This window comes from Carettochelys insculpta, chromosome 31 (genome assembly GCF_033958435.1).
Source record: "Carettochelys insculpta isolate YL-2023 chromosome 31, ASM3395843v1, whole genome shotgun sequence".
Classification (NCBI taxonomy): Eukaryota; Metazoa; Chordata; order Testudines; family Carettochelyidae; genus Carettochelys; species Carettochelys insculpta.
Window position 1 is genome coordinate 13030766 of NC_134167.1, and position 15806 is coordinate 13046571.

Below are 15806 nucleotides of genomic sequence, written 5' to 3' on the forward strand. Positions count from 1 at the left end.
TTCCCGAGACCAGAGGAGGATGCAGTTAAGTGCATGCTTGGAACCTTAGATACTTGCATTGACACAAGCTGCAAGACACCGAAAGCAAGAGCCACCCAGGAGACAGGGAAACACGGCACGGGTATCGACAAGAAACTAACTGGAAAGTGGGCGCCGGGGAAGAAGGAGGTGAGGAGTTCTGAGTGCCCCTTTGTTCTGGTGCATCATGAGCTGCGTAATAGGAAGACTGTTAAATGATTTATTAAATTCAGATCCCTTTGATTAAGGTTCTCTTGATCTATCAGCTTTCTGTGATTAGAGGAAATCAACTCTGGGCGGTTTTGTGGTTTTTATTTAAGAGCCTAAACGACTAGGAGGTAATTAGTTAATTGTACTTCCCTAATACGCGAAACAGTGTGAGAATCCGAGGGAGGCTAGACCGTGAAGCAACTTAATTGAGCAAGGAGTTAACAAAAGTTAAGAACAGTCATACTGGGTCCATCAAGCCCAGTGTCCTGTCTTCCGACAGCGGCCAACGCCAGGTGCCCCAGAGGGAGTCAACAGAACAGGGAATCATCAAGCGATCAGTTCTGTGTTGCCCATTTCCGGTCTCTGGCGAATAGACGCCAGGGACACCCTCCATGCCCATCCAGGCTAATAGCCATTGATGGACCTATCCCCCATGAATTTCTCTAGTTCTTTTTAAAACTCTGCTATAGTCTGGGCCTTCACAACATCCTGCGGCAGGGAGTTCCACAGGTTAACTGAGTGTTGTGTGAAAGACACCAACGTTAGTGAAACTGAAACAAGAGCAAGCTGAAACATTGAGACCAACCCTGGACTCAAATCACTGCGTGATTAATGACAGTGACAGAGAGAAAGCCGTGCTAGTCTATATACTAATAGATTATTAGTATATATAATAAATTATTTTTTAGTCTTTAAAGTGCTACTTTACTGCTTTTTTGCATGATTAATGATTAGATTACCAAATCATATAATACCACTGCCTGGATGGCTTGATTGGCCTATCTGTATCCTTTCCTATATGGGTTTTTACAAACCTAGGGTGGCCAGCAATGATCTGCTTTGCTTTGCTTTCCCTGAGGTTAACTTCTGTCCGATGGTAAGAGGGTACCATGAGCTGACCCCCTCCCTCTCCCTGCCCCAGAGGACAGGTCTCTCTCGGCAGGCGTTCCTGAGCAGGTCTGTGACGGAAACAGAAAGAAGAAATGCAACTGGGGAAGGCAAAAAGGATCCGTTCTTTGTCTCGCCCGAGGCGCTGCATGGCAGAGTCAGTCAGGAACTGCGGCGTGGGAAAGCCGACTACGGTTTCTGCTAGCAGCGGTCATCTCCTGGTCTGCAGTGTCTGGGACACCAGGTTCCTTGGGAGCAACCCAGGTGAGTAGAAGCATCAGCCTCAGCAGGGGCGGGAACAGGCCCACATCTGTTCCTCTCACCTAGCCCTTTACAGCGGTCACATCCCCCTGGACCTCCCCGGAGAGCTTCTGGGCAGATCAGGTGCTCACAGCTCCCACACCCCACCTGTGCTGTGTAGTCCTGATGAAGGGAAGTCAGGCTGGTCGCCGGGGGGCCTCCTTTCTGGGCAGGCTGCTGCTTTGGGAGGTCCACAACTCCACAGATTTATCCCAAGGAAATAATAGGATCTGACAGCTCCACCCCAAGCCCCCTTGGGTTGTAAGAACGTGGGAAGGGCCAGACTGGACCAGAGCAAAGTCCACCTAGCCAGTGTCCTGTCTCCCGACAGCGGCCAGAGCCTGGTGTTTCAGGGGGAATAACCAGAGCAGGGAATCACCAAGTGACCCCTTTCCTGTTGTCCATTCCGCCCATCCTGGCTACAGCCATTGAGGGACCTGTCCTCCGTGAACTTCCCTAGCTCTGTTCCAAGCCCTCCTGGAGCCACCACTCAGGGGTCTGGGCACTGCCGTGCTGAGAACTTTAATTTAGCAAAGGGGCTCTTGGCTCACTCACTGCTCTCCTGTTCCAGGCCTGGGAGAGCTCAGGACCCCGGCAAAACATCACAGAATTGTCGCCCTGTGGAAAACTGGGTAACCAAGTAAAAGGTCACGTCACTCTGCCGAAGCCGGGCTGCCTCTGAAGGGACTTTTAGACCCCGGTATTGTGAGTGTCTCACAAATACAGCCGCTTAAAATGAAAATGAAAATTTATGTGCAATGTCTCCTTAGCAATGGCCTGCCAGGCTGGGCGCCAGAACCCAGAAGCTGCAGCCCCTGCCACCACTTGCTACCCCACGTGTGGTGTGGCACGTGATTACAGCCACCCTGCAGGCGAAGCTCTGAATTACCAGGCCCTCGCTGGGCTGAGCTGCCTTTTGCACTCTTGGAATTGGCACCAGTCCGGCTGGCTGGAATGCATTTCCTGTAGCTCTTGTCCCAAAGTAAGATAACCTCCGTGTCTTTATACCAAGAGGACCCGGGATCATGGGGTTTGTCCTCAGCGCAGGGTCACTAACCCACAAGGACCATCACCTTACCCTGCTGGCTGCATGCAAACCAGTGCTAGGCTGGAGTTTAGCGCCCGTCACCCCACGGACTAACCCTTGCTTTGTCTCTGGGGGCTGTGGTCCGCTTGGGCGGAAAACCCCACAAGTAATGGCCTGAGCCCCTCTCCCACCTCGGCACCAGTGACGTGACTTCTGCGAGAGTCTCATGCTGGAGCGGAGGTTTTCAAATGGCAAAGCTCACAGTGCAGGGCAGGCACGACCTATGGGACAGAGGGGGAGGCTCTGGGGTGCAGGGCAGCTGGGCTTAGAACCACAAGGCTGCCAGAGCCCACCATCTGTCTTTGTGCCAGGCAGGCTGATAAAGGCTGCTTGGGGCTGGATTTGGATCTCACCATAGCTTCATGCGGGGCTCAGCCTGCTGCCCTCAGCAAAGTGACTCCTGACTTGGCTGGGCGTGGGAGAACAGTGGTGGGTGACCTGCCTGTTGTTGAGTCATCTGATGTGTCATGGAGAGCGGCAGGAAAGCTCCTCTTCCCTTCCCCTAGCGCGGCGTGGCCCACTTTCTCGTTGTTTGATACCGGGCAGATTTCCTGCTGCCTGGGCTATTAGATTATAAAGTCCTCTCCATGGCGTCTTTTCCCCCGGCAATTACTGCACCGTATTTCCAATCTCCGCTCCATCCTAGCAATTTCTTTGGTCCCTGTGCGCACAGACATGCTCGGCCGCTCCCTGCTACACTGACTGTCAACCCAACACGCTTTGGTGAGAAATGAAAACAGGCGGTCGAGCAACCCAGATGGACGGGGTTTGAATAGGCCAAGATAACCTCGGCCTCCCTAGAGCTGCCACTGTCTTGATGAGGGAGGCCTCGCCTCTGCTCCCTGGGATGTTTCTGTGCACCTGTGAGCTGAGCACATGGGTGCCCCTCCAGGAGAGATTCAGGTGCTACCCAGCTGATTAACACAGCACCCACAGCCAGCAGTGTGTGCTTTGAGTTGTGGTGTGCCTCTGCACATGCCTCAGTGCAGATAACAAAATTTATTCCGCCCATAGATGATAAAACTTGGCAGGAACATTGCACCAGACCCTTCCCAACTCCTGCAGCAGGCTGCAGCTAGTGAGCCGGAGAGTTTGAGGCTCTTCTGCGGGGCAGAACACAGCCATAAACACAACGGAAGATGCATGGTGAGGGCCAGATAATGGCGCTTTCTGAGACATGCACCATGCAACAGAGGCCACTGCTCGCACCCCAGTGGAGCTCAGGAGACAGTGCCCAGTTTTTATGCAACATGAAAACATCACCGCCCAGGCCTGCACCCCATTGCTTTCCCGGGGCAAATGGCTAGAGCATGTGACTCCTGGGGTATTTAACTGAGCCTGGAGGAACCTGGGGAAGAGCGCCCGAGGGAAGGGTTTTGCACAGGTCCCCCAGGGAGGGACGAGCTGGGACCCTGGGAGCCGGGCCACATCAAATCTAAGCGGAGCTGTTGTTTCGTAACCTGTGGGTCTGCCAGCACCTGCTGGGAGGCCAGTGACCCTTATTTGGTGCTATATTTAGGCCCAGCTCCTAACTATAGATGTCTTGCATCACCCTTGTGTCTGCATGCCCCGAGGCTGGGGCAGCAAAGCCGTACCCAGCTTCTAGCCAGCGCTCGGCAGCAAGCACAGCGACGAGCTGTGCGTCCCTCGCGTTCCCAGAAAAACCCTCCCGAAGTCACCCAGCCATGCTGTAGAAGAGGCTTGGTTTGGACTTAGGGCTCCTCAGTCCCAGGCTGACATCCTCACCACTAGGCCATGCTGCCGCCCACCACAGCACTTTGCCTGGCCCCCGGCTGGCTACAGGAAAGTGCCCTCCCGTCCCACACCATGTGGTGCTGGAGCTCTGGCGGCTCTGCCCAGCCCCTCAGGCAGAGAGCAGCCAGGCTCCTGAGATGCACGGGGGTCCCCCCACCCAGGCACTCCATCTCCCCACCAGCCGTGCACAGCTGCCGCTCTCCACAGGTTGCACACAAAGGGGAGAACCTCCCAGGCCGTATAGGGCAAGACCTGGCCCTGCCGGTGCAGCGTGCTGGCCCTGGCACCCACCGCTAGGGAGGCCCCTACTACTCCCACCTCCCAGGGGCCCTGCCCACCACAAGGACTGACGCCAGGCCCCCGGGGCCCTCCACCTCAGGTCTCAGCCAGGCGCTGCCTCTCTGCAACTGCCAGCTGGGGTGCACTGGCCTCCCCCAGGCTCAGGCCCTGGCCAGCTGGGACCTTTGGTTCCTGAGTCTTTCCCAGGACCGCCCAGCGCCTCTCCGCTGCAGACAGCACCGCGGGGAGGGTGGGAGCCTGGGAGCGCAGCCCCCACAACCGCACAGGTTGAGCAGAGCTTGCTGGGAGTCTGAAAGTGGCCAACTGGGTCCGAGGGGAGCGGGGCAGCCAGGCCTTTCCAGACGTCATTCCCCACAGCAGCCCTGTGCCTGAGGGAGGTGACAGCCGGGCGACACTGGAGCCCAGAGAGGGTAAGCGCACCTGCCCTGGGCTAGCAGCAGCACCAGGAAGAGAAGCCAGGAGTCCTGACTCCCAAGGCTGGTGGTAGGATCCACTCCCGACATGACGGGCTGGCACTGTAGCTGCAATCAGTCTATCCTGCACAGCAGCTTGAGCACTGGCCTGAAACTCAGGAGATCTGGTCTTGCTGCTGCCTGCTCCGGCAAGCCCCCTCCGGGCCTCAGTCTCCCCATCTGTAAAATGGAGCGAATGCGACCTGCCTCCTTTGTAAAGTGCAGCTGCAAAGCCTGACTCACTCCCAGCCCTGCCTGACAGGCAGGGAAGGGCATCCCCGTAGATTAAGGTGGGTGCAGGAGGTCTCCAAGGGCAGGTTACTGCACTTACCAGGGGCAGGGCATCCATCTTGTCTTGGTCTCAACATCTGACCCTGCTCTGGTCCCTCAGCGATCGGGCTAGCTCAGCTGCAAGGTGTCATGCGGACGCCAGCTGTGGAGCTGACCAGATTGGCTGAGCCTGCCTCCAGCCACCGCACGGCCGTGGCCGTTCAAGGCCGAGCACCACTGATAACAAGGGCAGCTCTTCCCACCCAAAGAGAGTAACCGCTCCGGAGGTGTTAAATACACCCAGCTCGGGGCCCGGGCACTAGGACAGGAGGGGCCAGCCCAGAGGCCGGGCACTAGATCGCTGACGTAGGCTGGGCCTCTGGGACTCTGTCTCAGCCACAGGACTGAGCGTGCCTCTGAACCGTACAGCCCCTTGCAGGATGCAAACCAGACTGCAGAGACCCTGCCTCGCACCCCTTCACGGTGAGCTGATTAAAGCCGGGTTCCTGGGAAGAAATGCCCCCTCTGCAGGGGGTGGGCAGGCGTGGATCTGGGAAGCAAGGTGGCCTGGTGGACGCAGCACCGGACTGGGACTCGGGAGCTAACCCCAGCTCTGCGACTGGCCTTGACTCCATCACTACACCGCTCTGTGCCTCAGTTTCCCCTGGCATGGATGTGCTTTGCCAAGCGCTTGGCTGTCTGCTGATGAAAAGTGGCTCGTCAGAGCGAGGCGGGACCGTTCCTGGGATCTGGGCAGGCTGCCCCCTCCGCCATCTCCCACTTAGGTAGGCACATGAGACAGCAAGGGACAGCTCAGTGTCAGGCGCAGGCCGGCCTGTTCTCCAAGGGCAGCAACTTTTCCATCTCGGCTTCTATGGTGGACCATGTGTCCAGCTCCTTGGCGCGCCCAGGGATTCTGGCTGTCCTCAGCTAACAGCTACACCTGCCTGCCCTGCCCTCTGAGTGCCCAGAGCTCCCTGAATACAGCTTTCTGCATGGCACCTCCTAGAGGAAAGCCTCGGGGACTGGGATGGAGGCAGTCTGGCCTAGCAGTCACAGCCAGCCTGGTGGCCACGCATCAGCGTTAACCTCAAGACTGTAGGCATCCTGGGGTCGCCCAGACAAGGTCCGGAGTCAGTCTCCCGGTTAACCAGTGCAGGTGACCAATCAGAGGGCTACAGGGTTGTGCCACCCTGGACCCCTTGGGCGGTACTTCCTGCAGTCCTGTGATTCCCAGGTGCAATGCCAGCTGCCCTCCCAATGGCAGCTGTGCCCGGCTCCCAGCCCCACAGATCCTGAAGAGAGGGGTTCCCACAGGAAATGAGCACACAAGTGCCACCGAGCCAACTAGCGGCTAGATGCTGCATGGAGCAGATGGGCAGAGAACGGGAGAAACCAAGGAGCACTGATGCCAAAGGCCAAAGACCAATCCACGCCCTGGCCAGCAGGGGGCACTGCACACCTGGCCCAGACCAATCCACGCCCTGGCCAGCAGGGGGCACTGCACACCTGGCCCAGACCAATCCACGCCCCGGCCAGCAGGGGGCACTGCACACCTGGCCCAGACCAATCCACGCCCCGGCCAGCAGGGGGCACTGCACACCTGGCCCAGACCAATCCACGCCCCGGCCAGCAGGGGGCACTGCACACCTGGCCCAGACCAATCCACGCCCCGGCCAGCAGGGGGCACTGCACACCTGGCCCAGACCAATCCACGCCCCGGCCAGCAGGGGGCACTGCACACCTGGCCCAGACCAATCCACGCCCCGGCCAGCAGGGGGCACTGCACACCTGGCCCAGACCAATCCACGCCCCGGCCAGCAGGGGGCACTGCACACCTGGCCCAGACCAATCCACGCCCCGACCAGCAGGGGGCACTGCACACCTGGCCCAGACCAATCCACGCCCCGGCCAGCAGGGGGCACTGCACACCTGGCCCAGACCAATCCACGCCCTGGCCAGCAGGGGGCACTGCACACCTGGCCTAGACCAATCCACGCCCCGGCCAGCAGGGGGCACTGCACACCTGGCCCAGACCAATCTGCACCCTGGCCAGCAGGGGGCACTGCACACCTGGCTCAGACCAATCCACGCCCTGGCCAGCAGGGGGCACTGCGCACCTGGCCCAGACCAATCCACGCCCTGGCCAGCAGGGGGCACTGCACACCTGGCTCAGACCAATCCACGCCCTGGCCAGCAGGGGGCACTGCACACCTGGCCCAGACCAATCCACGTCCTGGCCAGCAGGGGGCACTGCACACCTGGCTCAGACCAATCCACGTCCTGGCCAGCAGGGGGCACTGCACACCTGGCCCAGACCAATCCACGTCCTGGCCAGCAGGGGGCACTGCGCACCTGGCCCAGACTAACCCATGCCCCCGCCAGCAGGGGGCACTGTCGGGGGTGGAAATTTGGGCGAGCCCAGCTCCCTGCCCACACCAACCCTGAGCAGAGCCACGGATCCCCCTGGCTCTAGGCCCTGCATGGCTGGGATCCCCTGCCCTGGTGCCTGCTGCCACCGAGTTAATATTTCACAGATCACCTGATGGGCGAGCGCCCGGGCTCCAGGGGCTCTGCCCACTCCGTGCACTGCCATTGGCTGCCCCGACGGCATGGAGAGAGGATGCTGCGATCCCCGAGAGGGGCCAGCCTGGGGGCGTGGGGACCCCCTTTCTTCCTGCTGCCCAGCCCGGGGGATCCCAGCCCAGGCTGACTGTTCCCTCTGGCTCGTCCCCGTGCTGAGCTCAGCTGTGATCTCTGAGCACACCCGGGGGACGAGTGGGGGTAGTTATTTGCTCTAGTTCTCAGGCTCGAACGAGGTCACCTGACGACAAGGCTCTGCATACGGCCCCTCCGCAGATGCCAGTGGCCAGAGGTCAGGAGGCCAAGGACGCTGCGAGATGCTTCTCCTCTCTGCCACCCCCAGCTGTCAGCCTCCCTGGCCCGGGCTGGACCCCAGCAGTTCGCTAAGCAAGCACCGGCCCAGAGACATCCCCGCGAATCACAGACAGGCTGGTTACAATGGGCTGCCGGGGATGGGGGGGGCCAAGCAAACTGAGCCGTGCATGGCTTCCTGAAAACCGCACCCCCTGGACACAGAGCCCCCCCCACCCCTCCTACGTGGGGCACACACTAGGCAGAAGCGGGCCGGCTGCACAGGAGCTGAGTCAGCGGCTCTCAGGCCATTGATCCTTGGTGGGGTGGGGGCTCTCTCTTCCGGCTCAGTGTTACCTCCATGTGCCAGTGCACTGTCAGGGCTGCTGTGCTGCAGGCACAGGGAGGGGGGCTCAGCAGGAGACACCATCCCCTCTGTGCCAGTGTGCATAAGAATGGCCATGCAGGGTCAGACCAAAGGTCCACCCAGCCCAGCATCCTGTCTGCCCACAGCGGCCAGCACCAGCTGCCCCAGAAGGGGGAAACGGAAGACAAGGATCAAATGACTTGTCTCCTGCCGCCCATCTCCAGCCTCTGGCAGAGGCCAGGGACACCATTCCTACCCTTGGCTAATAGCCTGTTATGGACCTAACCTCCATGAATTCATCCAGCTCTGCTTTGAACTCTCTTATAGCCCTGGCCTTCACAGCCTCCTCCGGCAAGGAGTTCCGCAGGTTGACTGTGCGCTGGGTGAAAAAGAACGTTCGTTTATTAGTTCTAAACCTGCTGCCCGTTCATTTCATTTGGTGCCCTCTAGTTCTGATATTACGGGAAAAAGTAAATAACTTTTCTTTCCTCCCGCTCTCCACAGCACTCAGGATTTTGTAGACCTCTGTCGTATCCCCCTCGGTCTCTTCTTTTCCAAACTGAAGAGTCCCACTCTCTTTCGGATCTCCTCACAGGGGACCTGTTCCAAACCCCTCAGCATTTGAGTTGCCCTTTTCTGAACCATCTCTCTGGCCAAAATATCTTTCTGGAGGTGAGGAGACCCCATCTGCACGTCGTATTCCAGCTGTGGGCGTACCATAGTTTTATAAAGGGGCAGTAAAATATTCTGTCTCATTTTCTCTCCCTTTTTTGATAATTCCTAGCATCCTATTTGCTTTTTTGACTGCCTCTGCACACGGTGCCAGCCCCACACTGCGCCAGCCTTGGCATAATGCGCTACAATGGAGATATTGGTTATTAACTGCATAATCCCAGGACCCCGCTTCCACGTTATGCAAACAACCCAGCCGCCAGGTTGCTCTTCTCTCCCTGAGTGTCCAGCCCCTAGTGGCTGAGATCCACCTCCCTGGCCTGCTTTGCCACGGCGTCCCTCGGCACGGGGGTGCTGCCGAAGGCTCTTGCGTTCAGGCCGAGCAGAGCGCTGACAGCCAAGCCGCACCCCCGCCCCCAGTTGCAATCGCCCCACGGCACACGCAGCAGAGACCCACCGGCCGGCTGGGTGTCGCTGGCTCTTGCCCCCTGAGACCGTGGAATTCAGGGCTGACGATTCACCGCCACCCTCTGAGTTTGGCTGCCTCTGATTTGGGGGCCTCAGAAACCGAGCCACCCACTTCCACGTCAGCAGGAGCTGGAACCCAGCAGACCGGGGTGATGGGTGGCCAGGGACGTCACTAAGGGAACCCAGGGTGTCCCAGTCCCTTTGCACAGGTGCTGAGGATGGGGCTCCTGATTAGCCAGCGGCTAACTGGCCATTTGCCCAGCAGCACCCGGAGGTGCCCCAAAAAGCGAAGTTACCTTCTCCTTCTTGGAGCTATCCATCCTGGTCCTGTGATCCAGCATTGGCACAGCTGTCTGCCGGGGGCGGGCCAGTCTGTCACCCACAGAGTCCAAACACACCCCACTGCTTGGCTCCTGGCCCCCGAAACAGCCCAGCTCAAGGTGCTGGTACTGGGCTGAGAAGACAGCTCCCCCAGCGGTGCGTGGGAACGTGCCGCTTTCCCCGCTGGTCGATTTCATCTGTGGGCCAGGCCCAGGCGGTGGCTTTCCTGGTTCCCAGCAGGGCAAACTTCCAAGCAACTGCCAGGTCTCCTTCTTCCCCTGGGCGGTGTCTTGTTTCGGCCCCCGGGGCCCTCAGCGTCCTCCTGGTCCCAGGATTCACTCCGCGGGACAGGATGAAGGAACTCCCAGCACACTGGGATCCATCTGGTCCCCCTGCATCTTGTCGGAGGAGAAGCGACGAGTCCAAGTCCTTCCCCTCTCCCGGGGATAATGGAGCTCGAGTGCTCAGCTCACTGCCCCACCTGCCTGCTTCTCCGGCCTTTTTATTTCCTTGTTCCCCAGCAGCCCCCTCCCGTCTCAGCCCTTGCTGGGGTCCCAAACTGCATCCTGGAATCTCATCATGGCAACCTGGGAGATCCTGTTGGTGCAGCCCCTTTTGCCCCCACCTGGTCATTAGTGCCGTCAGGCAGATCACTTCCCCTCACACTGTCATAACAACCCCTTTATCTTCTTGTTACTGCGGTAACCACTCCACGGGGAGACTTGGCAACCGGGCCTGCTCCCATGGTGACCGCCCTGGGTCCGGGAAACCCACTGGCAAGTGACAAAGGTTAACATGGAGCAGGAAGGGCTGAGGGAAGAGCGCTGATGAACAGGTAGAGGCTGGCCTGGTAGGGGCCGGCAACATACAGGAGCAGCCGGGCCCAGCTGGGGCAAAGGACCGAGGCTCAAACCACTGAGCTAACTGGGGCCCTACTGAAATTACAGTCATGACAAACAGGCTGCTGGTCTCTCCCTGTGAAACTGCTCGGCTGTGTCCTTACTCACTGCTAGACAGCAGCCATGGGTGACCCACAGCCCACTGGGGCTCCGCTTCTATGCACTGGGGCGCCCGAGCGCCCCCCCCCACCTCCAGCGCCTCCCTCTCCCTCCCAGCACTGTTGCAGCATGCGACTCGCCTGAGGCGTGCTCCGTTCCCACTCCTCCCCCTGCCCCCACCCCCAGAGAGACCACCACAAATCAGCTGTTCGCAGCTGGGGGGCCGGGGGGCTGGAGCACCAATCAGGAGATTCGTGGTGCTGGCAGGGCTGGGAAGAAGGAAGAGGGAGGAGCTGGGAAGCGTGGTGTCCCGGTGCACGAGAGCCGTAGGGGAGGACGCACACGGTGGGGGGGGCGCAGGTAGAACCCCAGTGGCTGGCCTGTCCCTGCTGCGCGGATTTCCCAGGGGGCCCAGCATTCCTCACCCGCAGGTTCTGCCCTGACAGGGGATGGTGTGGGGCGGGGGACAGGTTATTTTAGAGGTGGTCGTGGTATTGCCACCACCGTTTCTGCACCGTCTTCAGAGCTGGGTGGCTGGAGAGCAGTGGCTGCTGGCCTGGCCCCCAGCTCTGAAGGCAGCACCCTGCCGACAGCAGCACAGAGGTAAGCGTGGCAATACCATGACCCTCCTTAAAAGAACCTTGCAACCCCCCTGCAACTCCCTTAGGGGTCAGGCGCCCCAGGTGAGAAATGCTGGGTGGGGATCTCTGCCCTATGGAGCAGGGTAAACAGTGGACAAGCCCCACGCTTAATTCCGGTGGCGCTGTCTCTCCGCTGGAATAGACTTGAACCAAGATGGCCGGGCCTGTGTCACTCCTGCGGTTGTCCCGGCAAGTCTGTGCTCACCCTGCAGTGCCCTGATGTAAAGGGCCTTACTCGCGTGCAGCAGGGCTCATGCTGGTACTGCGTGTCTGCCCTGCTACCATGCAGCCCAAACCAAGTAAACTTGAGCAGATCCAGTGGCAAGGGGATATCACTGCTCACCCTGGGAGTAGGGTTGTGAGGCATCGGGTTATCGACCTGGGGACCCAGTTGAAAAGGGACCCTCACCCCAGCTTGCTCCTGCACCCTTCCTCCTACCCTCAGCCCTCCCCCAAGCTCATGCCTGCATCTTTCCTCCTGCCCAGCTCCCCATATCCCACTCCTACATGCTCCCCAGCAGCCTCCTCCCATGCACTGAACCCCTAATTTTAGGTCCCACTCCAGAGCCTAGGGGAATCCCACAAAATCTGCTAATCCTGCCTGGTCCTCTTAGGCTTTCAGGTGGAGCTTGAGGGTAGTGAGGTAAATGTGTTTTCTGCTTCAGTTGGAGGCCACATCTGTCAGGGTTGTGGGTTTTTTTTGTTTGTTCCCTGTGTGTGGCCCCTGATTGGCCCTGCCCCAAAAATGTTCCCCACCCTGGATTATTCCAGACCATCCTTGGACAAGGGTTTGTCCAACTTACTTTTAAAAATCTCCCAAGAGAGAGTTCCCAACTGTCCCAGGTCATTTATTCCGGTGTTTATCAGTGAGCCCCCTCATTTTCCCATCCGTCAGCAGAATAAATTTTCTGATGTGCACCGAGGTTTGTGTGGATGTGCACCACCAATAGAAACACAGGCTGCCAGCTGCGGGCGCTCTGCTAATCAGCTGAATCTCTCCTGGGCAGCCTCCAGTGTGTTCAGTTTACAGGGAACACTGGTGTTTATCTACTCTGACAATTAGGAAGCTTTCTAATGTTCAACCTAAACTTCCCTTGCTGCAGTTTAAGTCCATTGCTGCTTGTCCTGTCCTCGGGAGTGAAGGAGAATAAGTTGTGAGAACCTTTTATGTGCTTGAAAATTATCATGTCCCCTTTCAGTCTTCTCTTTGTCAGACGAACGAAACCCAGTTTGCAATCTTCCCTCACAGATCATGTTCTCTAGACTGTTAATCGTTTTTCAGCAGAGTACCTGTGTTCGTCTGTTTCAGCAAAAAGAAGGAGCCCTGTGGCACCTTAAAGACCAAGAATTTTACGTGGGCATTACATTTTGTGGGCTGGAGCTCGCTTCGGCTCCGTCTACATGGTGGGAGCTTTTTTGGGAGACTGCCCTTTGTCCGTACGACACACCCGTCATTTCCAAGTATTTTTTGAAATAAAGGCTATGCTACTTCGACATCCCTGTACACCTCATTGCTGGAGGCCAAAAGCCAAACTAGCCATTTCGAAACTGACTCGAAATTGCATAGCTCACCTTGAGTTTAGGCTACCCTGTAGACATAGCCTCAAGCAGACACTACATTAATCATTTTGCAGCTGTGTTAGTCGGTATCTTTGAGAACAACAAGAAGTCCTGTGGCACCTTAGAAACTAACAGATATTTTGGAGCATCAGCTTTCGTGGGCAAAGACTTTTGCCCACGAAAGCTGATGCTCCAAAATATCTGTTAGTCTCTAAGGTGCCACAGGACTTCTTGTGATTAATCATTTGGGTTGCTCTTCTCTGGATTCCCCCCAGTTTGATCGCAGTTCTCCTGGAAAGGGGGGCACAGAACTGGACATAATGCTGTAGTGTGTATCATTTATCCCTTGTGCCTTGCTTCCCACGCTTCTGTTAATACAGCCCAGAATGAAGTCTGCTTTGGTTGCAGTAGTGTTACACTGCTGACGTGTACCTTGTGTTCCCTTTCCCCAGAACTCCTGAGACAGTTCTTTCCCATTCTAGGGGTCTGCAACTTGATTGCTTCAAGCTCCATAGTAGGGTTGTTAATGGTTAACCCATAAACCTCATCCTAAACAGATGAGATTTACCCGCAAACTGGTGGGGACTGGAACAATACCCCTCCCACCCAGCCTGCCACAGGCAAGGGGCTGCTCCAACCTCACAGGGCCCACCACAAGTGGGAGACGCACCAGCATGGCTGGAGTAGCCCTGGCCCTTGGAGACTTAGGGTGTGCCATGGGCAGGGCAGAGCAGCCTCTGTCTGTGGTGGGGGGAACACTCCAGTTAGCACTCCCTCCTTTACTTTGTTAACCAGTTAAACATGACATTTAACCTGTTAACTAATTAAACAGGACTTGAGCTTTTGAAGATAATGGCTAATGGCTCAGATATTTCCACCCTGACTTAGTCTATGATGTATTTCATCAAGGCGTGGTGACCTGAAGACATCTAACTTGTCTAAGTAACTTCTAATTTGTTCTTTCCCTATTTCACCCACCGATCCTACCTCTTTTTCATTGGCATTAAATTAGATTTAATTGCTACTAAACGTTTTGGTGAAAACTGAAACAAAAGTCTTTTAGCACTTGTGCTCTTTCCACGGTTTGTTCCCCTATCCCACTGCATAAAAGACAGATCCTATCCTTGGAATCCCCCTTGCTTCTAATGGATCTGTAGAATGTTTAATTACCCTTTACACCTCGGGCTAGTTTAAACTTCCTTTGCGTCTTGATCTTTTGTCACTGTATCTACTTGTTTTATTTCCTTATATTCATCCCGTTTAATGCGATCTGGTTTTTGCTTTTTGTAGGACTTTTTTCTGACCGTCAGATCCCTGAAGATCCCTGGTTAAGTCAGAGGGGCCTCCTGCCCTTCTGTGCTCCCCATTGGTGCTAACAGGTGGTTCCAGTGCCCTTAATAACATCTCTTTGAAAAGCCGCCATCTCTCTTGAACTGTTCTTCTGCCTTCACAAGGATCTGGATATATAGGTGCTGACCTCAGTACAGAAGCGCCCATCTGGTTGCACTGGTGTGGCGGGGTCCATTTGGGCGTAGCAGGGCCAAACCTGGCATTCCAAAGATTGCGCTGGTAGGGCAGGGCTGACTCCAGACTAGTGGTGCTCACCCCATGGCAAATGGAGCCTGAATCCAGTCCCCAGGACATCACATGGGTATAAAAGCTGGGTGTGAACTAGGCCTCTGGGTGCAGGCAGAGTGGGGGAGGGAGAGCAAGCTGAGTCAGCTCCCTGGGGGAACTGCCCTGACCCTCCCATCCTGCTCCCTGGGTGAATCTGCCCATCCCTGGGGGAACTGCCCACCCCTTGGGAACCTGTCCCCCTGTGGGGACTTGCCTAGGGTGACCACCCATCCCGTATTGGTTGGGACAGCCCTGTATTTCAGGTGGCAGGAAGGCGCCCCGATTTATTTCCAAAATGGAGCGAATCGCCCCTTATTTGCTGGCTCCTGGCTCCCCGAGCCGTGGGGAGCTGGAGCCTGACCAGCACGGCTTCCGCCAGGTTCCCAGCTCCCGGCCCCTAGGGGAAACCGGGAGGCCCACTGACACGGGCTGGCCCGGATCCTGCCCCCCATGGCTCGGGGAAGCGGGAGCCGGACCAGCGTGGCTACTGACACCCCGCTGCATGGGGAAGCCAAAAGTGGCTGCTGCCGCCGGCAGCCAGGGAGCCCCCAAAGGGCAGCCACCGCCTGAGCGCCTGGTGACCATCCGTCTTGTTTGGCCCAGCCCATCGCAGGTCCTGAATGTGGCCTGGGGAGGTCACCCAAGACCTGCCCCCTCCCCCGGGGGATCCAGCCCCGCATGGGGCCCGCCCCCTCCCCCGAGGGACCCGCCCCCTCATCGGACCTGCCCCCTCCCCCGGGGCAACGGACCCCCATGCGACCTGCCCCCTCCCCCGAGGGACCCGGCCCCCCCATGGGACCTGCCCCCTCCCCCGGGGGACCCGCCCCCAGTGAGACCCGCCCCCTCCCCCGAAGGACCCGTCCTCCAATCTGCCCGCTTCCCCGGGGGAATGGACCCCGCCCGCGGAGGAGGGGCGATGCTGATTGGCCGTGCGGCCCGGCGAGGGGCGGAGGGAGTCCGAGGCTGCCCGTCAGGCGGATGCTCATTGGCCGGGTCCGTCAGCTGCCG

General features: G+C 58.0%; 1 long non-coding RNA gene across 1 annotated transcript; it reads left to right on the forward strand.

Annotated features, from left to right (window-relative positions):
* LOC142004276 (uncharacterized) lies at positions 1-14490 on the forward strand. Its single transcript, XR_012642962.1, has 4 exons — positions 1-168; positions 1151-1380; positions 1988-2121; positions 14472-14490. It is a non-coding gene; the product is annotated as an uncharacterized LOC142004276 (long non-coding RNA).
* Positions 14491-15806: the final 1316 nt, after the last annotated feature.